Source organism: Pristiophorus japonicus, chromosome 9, assembly GCF_044704955.1.
Source record: "Pristiophorus japonicus isolate sPriJap1 chromosome 9, sPriJap1.hap1, whole genome shotgun sequence".
NCBI lineage: Eukaryota > Metazoa > Chordata > Chondrichthyes > Pristiophoridae > Pristiophorus > Pristiophorus japonicus.
Genome location: NC_091985.1, coordinates 175,728,577 through 175,744,867, shown reverse-complemented (window position 1 = coordinate 175,744,867; position 16,291 = coordinate 175,728,577). Strand labels below are relative to the sequence as shown.

Sequence of the window (16,291 nt, the reverse complement as noted above, 5' to 3'; positions counted from 1 at the left end):
CTAAGTCAGCAGCTCTGTCGAAAGGGGGGATGCAGGTGTCATTGTTCCCACTAAGGAAAAATAATTGCTCAGACCCGCCACCCACTATTAATGACGTGCTGGCCTTTCAGACACAGGCCAGTACGGAGGAGGTGGTGACCTGGACGAAGGATCAATGTTATAAAAATCCAGAAGGAATATGGGTTCACCATGACGGCCGCGTGGTGGCCCCTAGATCCTTACTTCCATGGATTGCCCGATGTGTTCATACATTCACACATGCAGGCAAAGGGGGATTGGCAGATTATATTTTGGCAACTTGGTATGCACCAGGTATTTCGGCAATTGCAAAACAAATCTGTGAAAATTGTGTTACCTGTCAGACAATGAATCCGGGTAAGACGGAAAAAGTAGAATCTGCCTCCCACCCAAATCCAGTCGGGCCTTTTGTACATTTACAAATGGATTTTATTGAATTACCTATGTGTATGGGATTCAAGTATGTATTAGTTATTGTAGATGTGTTCTCTAGATGGATTGAAGCCTTTCCATGTAAAAAGGCCGATGCCACTACTGTTGCTAAATGTTTGTTAAAAGAAATTGTACCGCGCTTCGGAATCCCTGCTAAGCTTTCCAGTGATAACGGGTCACATTTCACGGGAACTGTCATAAGAGAAATGTGTAAAGCTTTACAGATTAATCAACGTTTTCATTGCAGTTATCATCCACAATCAGCTGGACTTGTTGAAAGATATAATGGAATGCTTAAAAATAAGCTGGCAAAACTATGCAATGACACTGGACTGAAATGGACAGAACTGCTGCCCTTAGCTTTGATGGTAATGCGATCTGCAACCAACAGAACAACAGGCTTGTCACCACATGAGATAGTTATGGGACGTCCCCAACGACTACCTTTTACAGCACCATTTACTGCAAAACAGATGGACATCCACAAAATGGAGGAAAATATGTTGAATTATTGTATTGCACTAACCAAATGTATTTCCAGCTTTCATTCACAGGTAAAGGAAGCTCAAGTTAAGCCAGCGGAAGGGAAGTGTCATAACCTGGAGCCAGGGGAATTCGTTTACATCAAGATTTTTAAAAGGAAAAGCAGTCTACAGCCAAGATTCGAAGGACCATACCAGGTCCTGCTGGCGACCAATACTGCAATCAAGGTAAAGGAAAGACCAACATGGATCCACGCATCCCATTGCAAACGGGCACCCGACCAGGAGGAAGGGACGAAGGAATCAGAGGAACAGAAAAAGGAAGACTGAATAAAGAACTGTATGGACTATGGGGACTGATGGTGCTGGGCTTGACAGGGTTTTACTTCGCATTATTGATTACACCAGGGGTACAGACCCACCACCGAAGGGAATTGCACGTAAACGTATTTATGGCACTGAGTCATAGGTATGCTCAAGAAAGAAACTTGTCGAGTTGCTGGATATGTTCCCATGTACCTGTCCACTCCAGGGGGGGTATTCCCCTGAGATCTGTCCCCTTTAACGAATCAGAAATGGTAGAATGGTTGACAGTGCAAAACAGGACAAAACTAACTAAGGGGCCAGAAACAAAGGAGCAAACAGAATGGAGGTCGGCAGGGTATAAACTTACAGCCTTCCAGGGATGGTACCAGCCCAATTATGATAATAACCATCAGCCTCCCTTCCTAAGCATTACTCCCAGAATAAGAAATCCTGAGGGTATAATATGCCTAGTGAGTAATGAGACAAAAGGACCAGAAATGGGACGCAGCAAGTGTTCCCAAATGATTAAATGGCAAGCCACAACTAATCCGACTGAGAGAAAGATAGCAACCGTTGGCTGGACAACGGTCCATAACAAAGCCCCAGGTGAAGGGTGGGAAGGTGAGACCACTCGAGTAGGGACAGTGCGAAAGGACCAGGAGCTGACGTCCTATAATTGCACCTACTTTATTTGTGACCATAAAGCCTACCCATGGTTACCAGCCAACTGGACAGGGTCCTGTTACTTAGGATATGTGGTACCCCTTATCAGATCAGTAAGGACTCTAAGGGAGGCCTATGGAAGCCACAGATTTAAACGGGATTTAACGTGGCTAAACGGAATATTCAAGGTAATGGTGCCACCCTATGGAATAGCATCGACCGAATGGCAGTTACGGGAACTGGCTAACTTAGTAGAATCAGTAGCCAACGCAACTTCCCAAGCCTTTGAAGGGATAAATGACGAAATGGTAGCTATTCGAACAGTGGCTCTCCAAAATCGTATGGCCTTAGATTATCTCCTAGCCAAGGAGGGAGGGACATGCGCATTAATAGGTGAAGAATGCGGTACATATATCCCAGATAAATCAGAAGATATCGGCAGTCTAGCTGAAAACATCAGGATGGTTGGGAGCCCTGGGGAAATCTGTGGTACAGGGTTTGATCATATTCCTGCTGATAGTCTTCGCCCTGTATCTATTATTTGTCGTCATTAAGTGTTGCTGTGCCAGGGTTGGAGAAACTATGTTACCTACCGAGACCACGGCTAGAGTTATGGTAGCAACAACTGCTGAAGGCTCTTGTGTAGAAATGGAAATGGAGAGACTGTACAAGATCAGAATGGATTGAGTTGTCCTTGTGAAGGACAAAATGGGGGAATGTGGAAATGTATTTTTATCTAAGCTGATACCAAACGGTATTTGTGTGCCTTTTGATTAAAATGGAGTCCTGGCCCTTCCAGAACTTTCTGCATTTTAGCAGCCAGCTTATTTTAAACAGCTAAACCTGCTGTTAGATGACTGATGGTTATCAGACAGCTAGGAGACAAGTCATGCTGAGACAAGTAACCCCCCCATGGTGCTCTCCTATTGTCTACACTACAGGAGTTCCATGTCACCCCACCCTTATCTTCTAGCCATTATCTCTTTCCTTTACCTCATCCATTTGAAGCAAACAGGTAAACTGACCAGGAAATTGGATAATCCTGATACAATACAAGACAGGTGATAGCCCATTACCTATGACTCATGGAGTAATGGCCGTTTGGCTTTCTGATAACCCTGACAAAAGGAAATATCTTGACACCATTTCAGTACCAGGATATAGTAATTAACTCTTTATCTGTATTCACTGACTGTGAGACAGAGCAATACACAGGGAGAGGCCAGAACTTGGGTTTTACTGTATAAATATCTTGTGAAGCTGTACCATTGCGGAGGTGTTCATTTGGCCCTTGACTGAGTGAAACCTACCCCTTGCGAGCAAGTAAATTAAAAGGGAAACTTCCATCGGAGCTGTAAGTGTCGGAGTCATTCTTTTCTGAGGTCGAGATTTCGACAAGCACCATGATCTGTAAACACCTATGTAGTGCCATGTACAATGCAAGGTCTGTTTCGTAATGCACGTTGAAAAGGAAAAGTGTAAATGTACCGTCACCCATTCTGTGTACTGTATAGTGACACATGTAATGTAATTTGTTGAATGTACTACAATGTATCCCGTATTGTACCGAATTGTACTTGAACTGAAAAGCAAGGAAATGTATCAAACGGAGCTGCCGTCAGCACCCAAATGTAGTGATTGCTGACCGCAGCTAAATGTACTGAACTGCTTTTGAATGTACTGTACAAATTTTTATATGAATAAAGTATATTTTGAAGTAAAAAAAAATCAAAAGGTCCCAGGTTTGATTCCTGTTCTGTGCTGAGTTTGCTGATCTCAATAGCTGCCACCAATGGCATCAGACCTCCTCATCTAGGGAAGGGGTAAGGAAAAAAAGCACAGAAAAACAGCTAAAGCACAGGAATTTAAGTACCCTAACAATATGATTTTTTTTGGGACATTTCCGGAGGCGGGGGGGAATTTTCTAGTGCAGATCCAAATGAATACAATGTCAGCGGGACAGCTGCTCCACCTGCCTGTTTGTGCTAGCAAGCAGTCCAAGCCATTTTCAGGCCTCATTAGCATGTTGCCAGGGAGCTGCACAGTCCTGAGCAAGCAGGAAATCAGCCAGCTCCCAAAGCGAGTCAGCTGGTAGCATCTGGCCTGGAGAAGGGTAGACAATTTTGGAGCTGGTGTGGGGGGCCCCGAACAGGCCGGCGTTTTTTTTTGCGGGGCTAGGAGGAGCACTGAATGTTTCCTGGGCCTTTTCTTGAGCGGCCTCCAGCAGTTGCTTTAAGAGTCGCTGGTTAGGCCGCTCAACGCCTGGTACAACTGGGTGGAGCGTGCACTATTTCAGGCAACGGGCTGCTCACCCATTTACAGGCTTGCACGAAAGCTGCATCAGGTGGGCCTTGGGCGTCCAAAGGGCACCCACGGTATTCAAACCGCCCGTTTTTCAGGCAAGAAATGTTGAGAATGACCCACCTGGTATTAATCAATGGAAAGCAAAATTGGGCGGTTTCTAAGACGAAAAACCCATTTCTTTTCGAGCCTCTTTTCTACCCATTCCATTTGTATGTTGAATATTACATCTAAGTCTTACGTACAGTGTGCACTTCCTACGAGCATCACATTTACTTAGAATCATTGGGTTAGAAATTCAGTCTCAACCCGGTTGGGGAGTTAACTTTTGAGAAGTTGGAACTTTAGCCCCAGGCACTAATCAATCTTGCTGCCCGCTAAATTCAGTCTCCGCGCTCAAAGTATGCAGGGCAGCGCTAAATCAGGTGCTAATGGCATAGGTGAGTGGCGTTAGGCTCCAAGCGATAACGAATATGAGGTGTATAATCGGGAGTGAGCATTGGCGAAGGTGCCTTCCAACCATTAAAGGGAAGGTCACTGGAGTCTGCACACCAGCCCCCAGTGATTCGGGGAGTGCAGAATGGCGATATGCTGTGGGATGACGGCCCGTAACACTCCAGGGACTAAGCAGCATTTACGTGGCTGTAGATGCATCCTGCGCTCTCTGCTGCCCAAAACTGACTGTTGGAATGGAAGTTTCTTGATAGCTGGGGTGCATTCTTTTAAGTAGCACCCCACCAGCCGGCTGGTTCACGCCTCCGCTCCCTGGCGTTGTCGAATCGAGGCGGTAAGGCAGGGGGCGCTACTGAAGTTTTCAGATCGGGCGCCCAGCGAGCGTAGCACATTCACTGATGTCACGATCTCCATGGTGAAAGGTGCTGGGGCACTAACTGTTATCGCCAGCCAATTTGCCGTGAGGCGCGAGACTGGCCCTGCCCCGGCACTACTGCCTGAACGCCCCGTTAGCGCCCCTGCCAGGTGCTAACTGGGGACACTAACATGCAGAATTTCTCCCCCCCCATTAAATCTTACAGCACAGAAGGAGGTCATTCGGCCCATCGTGCCTGTGCTGGCTCTTTAAAAGAGCATTCCAATTAGTCTTGCTCTCCGCTCGTCCCCATAGTCCTGAAAATTTCTCCTTTTCAAGTTTATATCCAATTCACTTTTGAAAGTTGATATTAAATCTGCTTCCACCATTCTTTCAGGCAGTGCATTCTAAATCGTAACTTGTTGCAGAAAAAAATACTTCTCATTTCCCCTCTGATTATTTTGTCAATTATCGTAAATCTGCGTCCTCTTGGTTACCAACCCCGCCCCCCCCTCCCACCCACCAGTGGGAATAGTTTCTCCCACTCAAAATCCTTCATAATTTTGACACCTCATAGAAACATAGAAAATAGGTGCGGGAGTAGGCCATTCGGCCCTTCGAGCCTGCACCACCATTCAATAAGATCATGGCTGATCATTCCTTCAGTACCCCTTTCCTGCTTGATCTCCATTAAATCTCCCCTTAACATTTTTAATTTGCATTAGATATTAGGATATTAAGGGGCCCCGCCAGTCGGAAAGGGGTCAGCGCGTGTACGTTGCGGCGGGAAAACGGGCGGACTGGCCCCAGACACCGCTCCAAACCTGAGGTAGGGCAATTTACAAAATGATGGCCGCTCCACGAGACTCGGCAGCCATTCCGCGCCGCCCCGTGTCCGCCACTTTCAGGCGGCCAGAGGCCTTATCGGGAGGGGCAATTTCGACCCTTAAATATCCCCTTAACGTTTTGAACTTGTATTACATATTAGGATATTGACACTTATTCTACGCCAAGCTGATAAATAAAATCATTCAGAGGCAGTTCAGTTATCAAACTTTTTTATCTCTACACAAAATTCACTTTGGTTCGTGCTTGACAGGATTACACTTGACAGAAACCCATACAGCCACATGTTGTCTGTAGATTGATAGGCCCGCAGAGATGTTACCAGTCCGAAGCCCAGGCTTTATCTGACCGACCACATTCCTCTTCATTCCTATAGCCCTCCCCTCCCCCCCTCAGTCATGGCCAATGACATACTCCCATTTGGCTGTAGGTTTACCACAATGTCATAAAGCATGTCATCAGCTTCCACCATCCTTCAGGCAATGGATTCCAGATCATCATAACTCGCTGCGTAATAATAACTTCTCCTCATCTGCCCCTCTGGTTCTTTTACCCATGATCTTAAAAATCATGTCCTCCTGCCGCAATTCAGACACAGGACTTGAGACTATAATCCAGGCTGACACTCCAGTGCAGTACTGAGGGAGTGCTGCACTGTCAGAGGTGCTGGCTTTCAGACGAGAGGCTAGACTCAGGTCCCATCTGCCCTCTCGGATCGATGTAAAAGGCCACGTGACACTATTTCAAAGAGTTCTCCTGGCCAATATTTATCCCTCAACCAACATCACTAAGAAACAGATTATCTGGCTGTGTATTTCATTGATATTTGTGGGACCTTGCTGTGTGCAACTTGGCTGCTTTGTTTCCCAACATTACTACTCTGCAAGAGCAGTTCATTGGTTGTGCACCACTTTGGGATGTCCTGAGATTGTGAAAGGCACTATATAAATGCAAGTCCTTTCCTTTCATATTGCAGCACATCCTCAGACTCACTGCAAACAATGCACATGTGAGCCTTAAATGTTGGCAGCTATTTGGCTGTGGAAGAAGCAGGAGCAGTGTGGATAGCCCCCTCTCTAGTCTATTGCTACTGTTGCCCCGACAGAGCTGAACTAACTCAGTACAGACCTTTGACTGAACCTGGGGCTTTCCTGGTCTGTGCAGCTTAACTCCTCGACGAACCATTGGAAGAACACAGCATTTGGCAGATTCAATATGTTCCTCCAGCCTTTGCAGGAATAAAAAAAAACTATTAATACAATTGCACAGTCAGGTGTTTGGAAAATAAAAACTATTTGAACATTTTTGACTGATTGCAGTTTATTAGCCAAATGGGAGCAAGAAAGATCCCTCAGCCTACGTGGAATCTCCTGACTCAGGCCGAAAGTTTTTGTTTCTCACAGACTCTGTTCACTCACATTCCAATCTCTCATCGGCACTGTCTTTTGATATCGACTGCTGTGAGGAAAGAAGAGGAATGTTCATGCTGAGATTCTGCAGAAACATGTTTGAGGAAATTTTGAAATCAACCAATGCCAAACTGCAAAATGAAATGATGCAGTTATCACGAAGAAGAATGACAATATTACTGATATGTCCTTACTATACAGTATAAATGCACACGAGGCCCATACTTGAGAGAAGGTCACTCTGTGACCAGTTACCTTTATTATCAAGACCTCAAGTGATGAAGGTGGGTGGAGCTTCCCCTTTTATACCTGAAAGTCCAGGTTAGGAGTGTCTCCCACAAGTTCACCCCCTTGTGGTCAATGTTCTCAAGGTATACAACTTAGGTCAGCTTATACATGGGTTACAATGATAGTTGAATACATGACATCACCTCCCCCCAAAGTCTTATTGAGATCACAGGTTAAGTCTCTCTGGTGGTTTACGCTCCCTTGTAGAGTGCCTGAGTTGGGGCTCCGGTTGTTGAGCGCTGGCCTGAGTGTCTGCTGTTTGCGGTGCCTCAGGCCTGTCCAGACTGCCTACAGTGACTCGGCTCTCCTCCACTTGGTTCCGGTGTTCGGTCACCTTTGGTGGAGTAAACTCTACGTCGTGTTCTTCCTCTGCTTCTTCTATAGAGTTGCTGAACCTCCTTTTTGTTTGATCCACGTGTTTGCAGCAGATTTGTCCATTGGTAAGTTTAACTACCAAAACCCTATTCCCCTCTTTGGCAATCACAGTGTCTGCAAGCCATTTGAGCCCTGCAGCGTAATTAAGGACAAAAATAGGGTCATTGACATCAATACATCGCGCCCTCGCATTCCTGTCATGGTAGTCACATTGTGACTGACGCCTGCTCTCAACAATTTCTTTCATAGTGGAGTGTATAAGGCATAACCTGGTTTTGAACATCCTTTTCATTAGCAGCTCTGCGGGTGGAACCCCTGTGAGCGAGTGTGGTCGGGATCTATTGGCCAACAGGAGGCATGACAAGCGGCTTTGTCGAGAACCCCCTTGGATTCTGAGCATATCCTGTTTGATTATCTGCACTGCTCATTCTGCCTGGCCATTTGAGGCCGGCTTGAACGGTGCCGTTCTGACATAGTTGATTCCATTGCCTGCCATGAAGTCCTGGAATTCAGTGCTTGTGAAGCACAGGCCATTGTCGCTGACCAAAACATCCAGTAGACCATGGGCGGCGAACATTATCCGTAGACTTTCTACCATGGCAGAGGATGTGCTTCAATTTAAAATGGCACACTCAATCCATTTGGAGTAGGCATCTACTACAACCAAAAACATTTTTCCCATGAAAGGACCTGTGTAGTCCACATGGATGCATGACCATGGCTTGGCGGGCCAGGACCAGGGGCTAAGGGGGCCTTCCCTGCGGGTGTTGCCCAGCGGTGCACATGTGTTGCACCTGCGAACACAAAGTTCGAGGTCTGCATCTATCCCTGGCCACCAAACTTGTGACCTTGCCTTCATCATGACAATGCCCGGGTGCTCATTGTGGAGTTCTCTGATGAACACCTCTCTGCCCATCTGAGGCATGACTACTCGGTTTCCCCACAGTAGGCAATCGGCCTGAATCGAGAGTTCATCCTTGCACCGATGAAACGGTTTAAATTCCTCAGGGCATGCCCCGTATGTGGCTGCCCAGCCCCCATTCAGGACACATTTCTTAACTAAAGACAGTAGCGGGTCTTTATTTGTCAAGACTTTAATCTGATGGGCTGCCACAGGTGAGCCTTCGCTTTCGAAAGCTTCAACAGCCATGACCATCTCAGCATCATGCTCAGTTGCCCCCTCGGTGGTGGCTAGTGGGAGCCTACTGAGTGCATCAGCGCAGTTTTCAGTGCCCGGTCTGCGCCGAATTGTGTAGTCATAGGCGGCTAACGTGAGTGCCCACCTCTGTATGCGGGCCAATGCATTCGCATTTATGGCCTTGTTATCGGCCAAAAGGGACATTAGGGGTTTGTGATCTGTCTCCAGCTCAAATTTCCTGCCAAACAGGTACTGGTGCATTTTTTTACTGCATATACACATGCTAGCGCTTCCTTTTCTACCATCCCATAGCCCCTTTCTGCCTGGGACAGACTTCTGGAGGCATAAGCTACCTGCTGTAATTGACCATTGGCATTCACATCCGACCCCATAGGACGACGCATCGCACGTTAACACATGTTTCTTACACGGGTCATATAACGTTAACAGTTTGTTGGAGCATAACAAATTGCGTGCTCTATCAAAAGCCCTTTCCTGGCTGCCCCCCCAGACCCAATCGCGACCTTTGCGTAGGAGCACGTTTAGCGGCTCTAACAGCGTGCTCAATTTGGGAAGAAAGTAACCAAAATAGTTCAGGAGCCCCAGGAACGAACGCAGCTCCATTGTGTTACGGGGTCTGGGTGCTCTCTTGATCGCTTTCGTTTTGGACGCAGTAGGTCTGATCCCGTTTGCTGCCACCCTCCTCCCCAGGAATTCTACCTGTGGAGCTAAGAAGACGCACTTCGGCTTTTTCAGTCGTAGCCCTACCCGGTCCAGTCTGCGTAGCACTTCCTCCAGTTTGTGGAGGTGTTCTTCAATATCGCGACCCGTGATGAGGATGTTGTCTTGAAAAACCACCGTCCTTGGAATTGACTTGAGGAGACTTTTCATATTTTGCTGAAAGATCGCGACGGCCGAACGAATCCTGAACGGACATCTGTTATACTCAAACAACCCCTTGTGTGTCATGATGGTGATCAGCTTCTTCGACTCACTCGACAGCTCCTGGGTCATGTAAGCTGAGGTCAGGTCCAATTTTGAAAAGAGTTTGCCACCGGATAGCGTCGCAAAGAGGTCCTCTGCTTTCAGTAGCGGGTACTGGTCTTGGAGTGACACCCAATTGATGGTGGCCTTGTAATCGCCACATATCCTGACCGACCCATCCACCTTGAGCACCGGCATGATTGGGCCTGCCCAGTCACTGAATTTGACTGGCGAGATGATGCCTTCCCTCAGCAGGCGGTCCAATTCACATTCTATCTTTTCCCGCATCACGTACGGCACCGCTCTAGCCTTGTGGTGTACTGGCCTGGAGTCCGGGTTTATGTGAATCACTACCTTGGCCCCCATGAAAGTGCCGATGCCAGGTTGAAATAATGAGTCAAATTTGTCAAGGATCTGTGAGCATGATACTCGCTCCACAGAAGAAATTGCATTGACATCGTCCCATTTCCAGTTCATGACAGCAAACCAACTCCTCCCCAGTAGTGCGGGACCGTCGCCCGGGACAATCCAAAGTGGCATCCTGTTCTACGAATCTTTGTGGGTCACGACTACCGTGGCGCTGTCTAGCACCAGAATGATCTCCTTTGTATATGTCCGTAGCTGTGCGTCAATCAGCAATAATTTTGGCCTCCTGGCCTTGGACACCTACAACCTTTCGAACTGTTTAATATTCATCAGGGACTGGCTGGCCCCTGTGTCTAGCTCCATTAATACTGGGATGCCATTGAGGAGCACTTTCATCATTATCGGTGGCGTTCTGGTATATGAACTGTATATATGCTCCACATGAACTCGCTGAACTTCAGCTTCCAGCGATTTCCCCCAGTATTCATTTGGCCTCGTAGGGCTTACATTGGGCCCGTCCTCCTCGTACATCAACCTGGCTGCAGGCTTCCTGCAAATACGCACCAAGTGACCGCTGACATTGCAGTTCCTGCAGGTATATTGCTGATGCCTGCAAGCTCTGGCTGGGTGTTTGCCTCCACACCTCCAGCATGAGCTGGAGACCCCGTTGTTGGAAACAAAAGGTCCGTTACCAGTCGATCGTCTCTGTAACTGTCCTTAAGCGCACCATTAACAGATGTTGATGGCCCCATTACTGACCGCATTGTCCATTGCGATGGCATGAATTGCCGTTCAGCTAGCCATTGTCTCTGTTGAATTTCCCCTTTGGGTTCAACTACATGCTGGGGCATATCCGATTGCTCTTGTCTACCTAGAGAACTGTGTGCCGCGTTAACAATGTTGACTCCCTGGTCGTTTACATAGAAACATAGAAAATAGGTGCAGGAGCAGGCTATTCAGCCCTTCTAGCCTGCACTGCCATTCAATGAGTTCATGGCTGAACATGAAACTTCAGTACCCCCTTCCTGCTTTCACGCCATACCCCTTGATCCCCCGAGTAGTAAGGACTTCATCTAACTCCCTTTTGAATATATTTAGTGAATTGGCCTCAACTACTTTCTGTGGTAGAGAATTCCACAGGTTCACCACTCTCTGGGTGAAGAAGTTTCTCCTCATCTCGGTCCTAAATGGCTTACCCCTTATCCTTAGACTGTGACCCCTGGTTCTGGACTTCCCCAACATTGGGAACATTCTTCCTGCATCCAACCTGTCCAAACCCGTCAGAATTTTAAACGTTTCTATGAGGTCCCCTCTCACTCTTCTGAACTCCAGTGAATACAAGCCCAGTTGATCCAGTCTTTCTTGATAGGTCAGTCCCACCATCCCGGGAATCAGTCTGGTGAATCTTCGCTGCACTCCCTCAATAGCAAGAATGTCCTTCCTCAAGTTAGGAGACCAAAACTGTACACAATACTCCAGGTGTGGCCTCACCAATGCCCTGTACAACTGTAGCAACACCTCCCTGCCCCTGTACTCAAATCCCCTCGCTATGAAGGCCAACATGCCATTTGCTTTCTTAACCGCCTGCTGTACCTGCATGCCAACCTTCAATGACTGATGGACCATGACACCCAGGTCTCGTTGCACCTTCCCTCTTCTTAATCTGTCACCATTCAGATAATAGTCTGTCTCTCTGTTTTTACCACCAAAGTGGATAACCTCACATTTATCCACATTATACTTCATCTGCCACGCATTTGCCCACGCACCTAACCTATCCAAGCCACTCTGCAGCCTCATAGCATCCTCCTCGCAGCTCACACTGCCACCCAACTTAGTGTCATCTGCAAATTTGGAGATACTACATTTAATCCCCTCGTCTAAATCATTAATGTATAATGTAAACAGCTGGGGCCCCAGCACAGAACCTTGCGGTACCCCACTAGTCACTGCCTGCCATTCTGAAAAGTACCCATTTACTCCTACTCTTTGCTTCCTGTCTGACAACCAGTTCTCAATCCACGTCAGCACACTACCAGCAATCCCATGTGCTTTAACTTTGCACATTAATCTCCTGTGTGGGACCTTGTCGAAAGCCTTCTGAAAGTCCAAATATACCACATCAACTGGTTCTCCTTTGTCCACTTTACTGGAAACATCCTCAAAAAATTCCAGAAGATTTGTCAAGCATGATCTCCCTTTCACAAATCTATGCTGACTTGGACCTATCATGTCACCATTTTCCAAATGCACTGCTATGACATCCTTAATAATTGATTCCATCATTTTACGCACTACTGAGGTCAGGCTGACCGGTCTATAATTCCCTGCTTTCTCTCTCCCTCCTTTTTTAAAAAGTGGGGTTACATTGGCTACCCTCCACTCGATAGGAACTGATCCAGAGTCAATGGAATGTTGGAAAATGACTGTCAATGCATCCGCTATTTCCAAGGCCACCTCCTTAAGTACTCTGGGATGCAGTCCATCAGGCCCTGGGGATTTATCGGCCTTCAATCCCATCAATTTCCCCAACACAATTTCCCGACTAATAAAGATTTCCCTCAGTTCCTCCTCCTTACTAGACCCTCTGACCCCTTTTATATCCGGAAGGTTGTTTGTGTCCTCCTTAGTGAATACTGAACCAAAGTACTTGTTCAATTGGTCTGCCATTTCTTTGTTCCCCGCCATGACTTCCCCTGATTCTGACTGCAGGGGACCTACGTTTGTCTTTACTAACCTTTTTCTCTTTACATACCTATCGAAACTTTTGCAATCCGCCTTAATGTTCCCTGCAAGCTTCTTCTCATACTCCATTTTCCCTGTCCTAATCAAACCCTTTGTCCTCCTCCGTTGAGTTCTAAATTTCTCCCAGTCCCCAGGTTCACTGCTATTTCTGACCAATTTGTATGCCACTTCCTTGGCTTTAATACTATCCCTGATTTCCCTCGATAGCCACGGTTGAGCCACCTTCCCTTTTTTATTTTTACGCCAGACAGGAATGTACAATTGTTGTAATTCATCCATGCGGTCTCTAAATGTCTGCCATTGCCCATCCACAGTCAACCCCTTAAATATCATTCGCCAATCTATCTTAGCCAATTCACGCCTCATACCTTCAAAGTTACCCTTCTTTAAGTTTGCCGCGTTTGAGCCAAGATTTTTGTCATACGTCATTCTGGTCTCTTCCTCCCCTGAGATAAATGTCTCAGCTATCAGAGGTCAAGTCTTTGGTCTCAATCAGTTTCCTGAAAACCCCAGCGTGCCCGATACCCTCAATAAAAAAGTCTCGCAGCATCTCCGCTCTGCATGCATCTGGGAACTTACATAGGCTCGCCAGTCGCCGGAGGTCTGCCACAAAGTCTGGAACGCTTTGCACTTCTCGCCGCTGGTGCATGTAAAACCGGTGTCTCGCCATGTGCATGCTGCTCACCGGTTTAAGGTGTTCCCTGATCAACTTACTGAGCTCTTCGAATGTCTTGTCTGCTGGCTTCTCTGGCTCTAGAAGGTCCTTCATCAGGGAGTACGTTCTGGATCCACAAACCGTCAGGAGATGAGCCCTGTGTTTGTCGGCCGAATCCTGTCCCAACCATTCCTTCGTAACAAAACTTTGCTGTAGTCTCTCAATAAAGTCGTCCCAATCATCACCAACACAGTACCTCTCTTCTGTGCATGCTCGCGTGGTTTAAATCCCAGTTTCTCGTCGCCAATGATATGTCCTTACTATACAGTATAAATGCACACGAGGCCCATACTTGAGAGAAGGTCACTCTGTGACCAGTTACCTTTATTACCAAGACCTCAAGTGATGAAGGTGGGTGGAGCTTCCCCTTTTATACCTGAAAGTCCAGGTTAGGAGTGTCTCCCACAAGTTCATCCCCTTGTGGTCAATGTTCTCAAGGTGTACAACTTAGGTCAGCTTATATATGGGTTTCAATGATAGTTGAATACATGACGATTACTGTGGGGCTGGTTGTATTTGAGGCAAGGTCTGCACCGCCTCCAATTAGCCCCCAAAAGTGCTGACTTATGTTAGTACTTCCACAGGCATCAGAGATGCTTGTGCCACATCCAAGTAGCCATTCATAAGAACATAAGAAATAGGAGCAGGAGTAGGCTATACTCGGGCTCTGCCATTCAATAAGATCATGGCTGATCAGAGACCTCAATTCCACTTTCCTGCCCGATCGCCATATCCCTCGATTCCCCTAGACTCCAAAAATCTATCTATCTCAACCTTGAATATATTCAGAGACTCAGCATCCATAGCCCTCTGGGGTAGAGCATTCCAAAGATCACAACCCTCTGAGTGAAGAAATTCCTCCTCATCTCGGTCTTAAATGGCTTTCCACTTAGCCTGAGACTGTGCCCCCTCCTTCTAGACACTCTAGCCAAGGGAACATAAGAAATAGGAGCAGGAGTAGATCATTTGGCCCCTTGAGCCTGCTCCGCCATTCAATAAGATCATGGCTGATCTGATCCTGGTCTCAACTCCACTTTCCTGCCCGCTCCCCATAACCCTTGATTCCCTTATTCAAAAATCTGTCTATCTCCACCTTAAATATATTCAAAGAAAGTCCACAGCTCTCTCGGGTAGAGATTTCCAAAGATTCACGACCCTCAGAGAAGAAACGCCTCCTCATTTCTGTTTTAAATGGGCGACCCCTTATTCCTTATTCTGACAATAATCCCCTTAGTTCTAGATTCCCCCATGAGGGGAAACATCCTCTCTGCATCGACCTTATCAAGCCCCCTCAGAATCTTATGTTTCAATAAGAACACCTTTCATTCTTCTAAACTCCAAGCAGCATAGGCCCAACTTGCTCAACATTTCCTCATGTGACACCCCCTTCATCTCAGGAATCAACCTCATGAACCTTCTTTGAACAGCCTCCAATGCAAGTATATCCTTCCTTCACCAAATAGACCAAAACTGTACGCAGTACTCCAGGTGTGGTCTTACCAATGCCCTGTACAGTTGGAGCAGGACTTCCCTACTTTTATACTCTATGCCCCTTGCAATAAAGGCCAGCATTCCATTTGCCTTCCTAATTACTTACTGTACCTGCATGCTAACTGTTTGTGTTTCATGCACAAGATCCCTCTGTACCGCAGCATTTTGTAATCTCTCTCCATTTAAATAGTCATTAGCTTTTTTATTTTTCCTACCAAAGTGGATAACCTCACATTTTCCCACATTATAGTCCATCTGCCAAATTTTTGCCCACTCACTCAGCCTATCTATATCCCTTTGTAGATTCATTGCGTCAACCTCACAACTTGCTTTAAAAAAGGAGGGAGAGAGAAAACGGGGAATTATAAACCGGTTAGCCTAACATCAGTAATGGGGAAAATGTTGGAATCACTTATTAAAGATGTAATAGCAGCGCATTTGAAAAGCAGTGACAGGATCGGTCCAAGTCAGCATGGATTTATGAAAGGGAAATCATGCTTGACAAATCTTCGAGAATTTTTTGAGGATGTAACTAGAAGAGTGGACAAGGGAGAACCAGTGGATGTGGTATATTTGGACTTTCAAAAGGCTTTTGACAAGGTCCCACACAAGAGATTGGTGTGCAAAATTAAAGCATATGGTATTGGGGGTAATGTATTCACATGGATAGAGAACTGCTTGGCAGACAGGAAGCAGAGAGTCGGGATAAACGGATCCTTTTCAGAATGGCAGGCAGTGACTAGTGGGGTGCCGCAGGGCTCAGTGCTGAGACCCCAGCTATTTACAATATACATTAACGATTTAGCTGAAAGAATTGAGTGTAATATCTTCAAGTTTGCAGATGTCACTAAGCTGGGTGGCGGTGTAAGCTGTGAGGAGGATACTAAGAGGCTGCAGGGTGACTTGGACAGGTTAGGTGAGTGG

The 16,291-nt window shown here is 46.6% G+C and overlaps 1 protein-coding gene across 3 annotated transcripts in view; it reads right to left on the bottom strand.

Moving 5' to 3' along the window:
* agpat4 (1-acylglycerol-3-phosphate O-acyltransferase 4 (lysophosphatidic acid acyltransferase, delta)) overlaps positions 1 to 16,291 on the bottom strand; it is a 306,351-nt gene that overhangs the window by 199,142 nt on the left and 90,918 nt on the right. The window contains exon 2 of one of the 3 annotated variants that reach the window (XM_070890160.1): positions 6,985 to 7,084. The exons of the other annotated variants lie outside the window; for them this stretch is intronic. The gene's annotated coding sequence lies outside the window, so the exon portion shown is untranslated. The remainder of the gene's footprint in view (positions 1 to 6,984; positions 7,085 to 16,291) is intronic. 3 annotated transcript variants of the gene reach the window in all.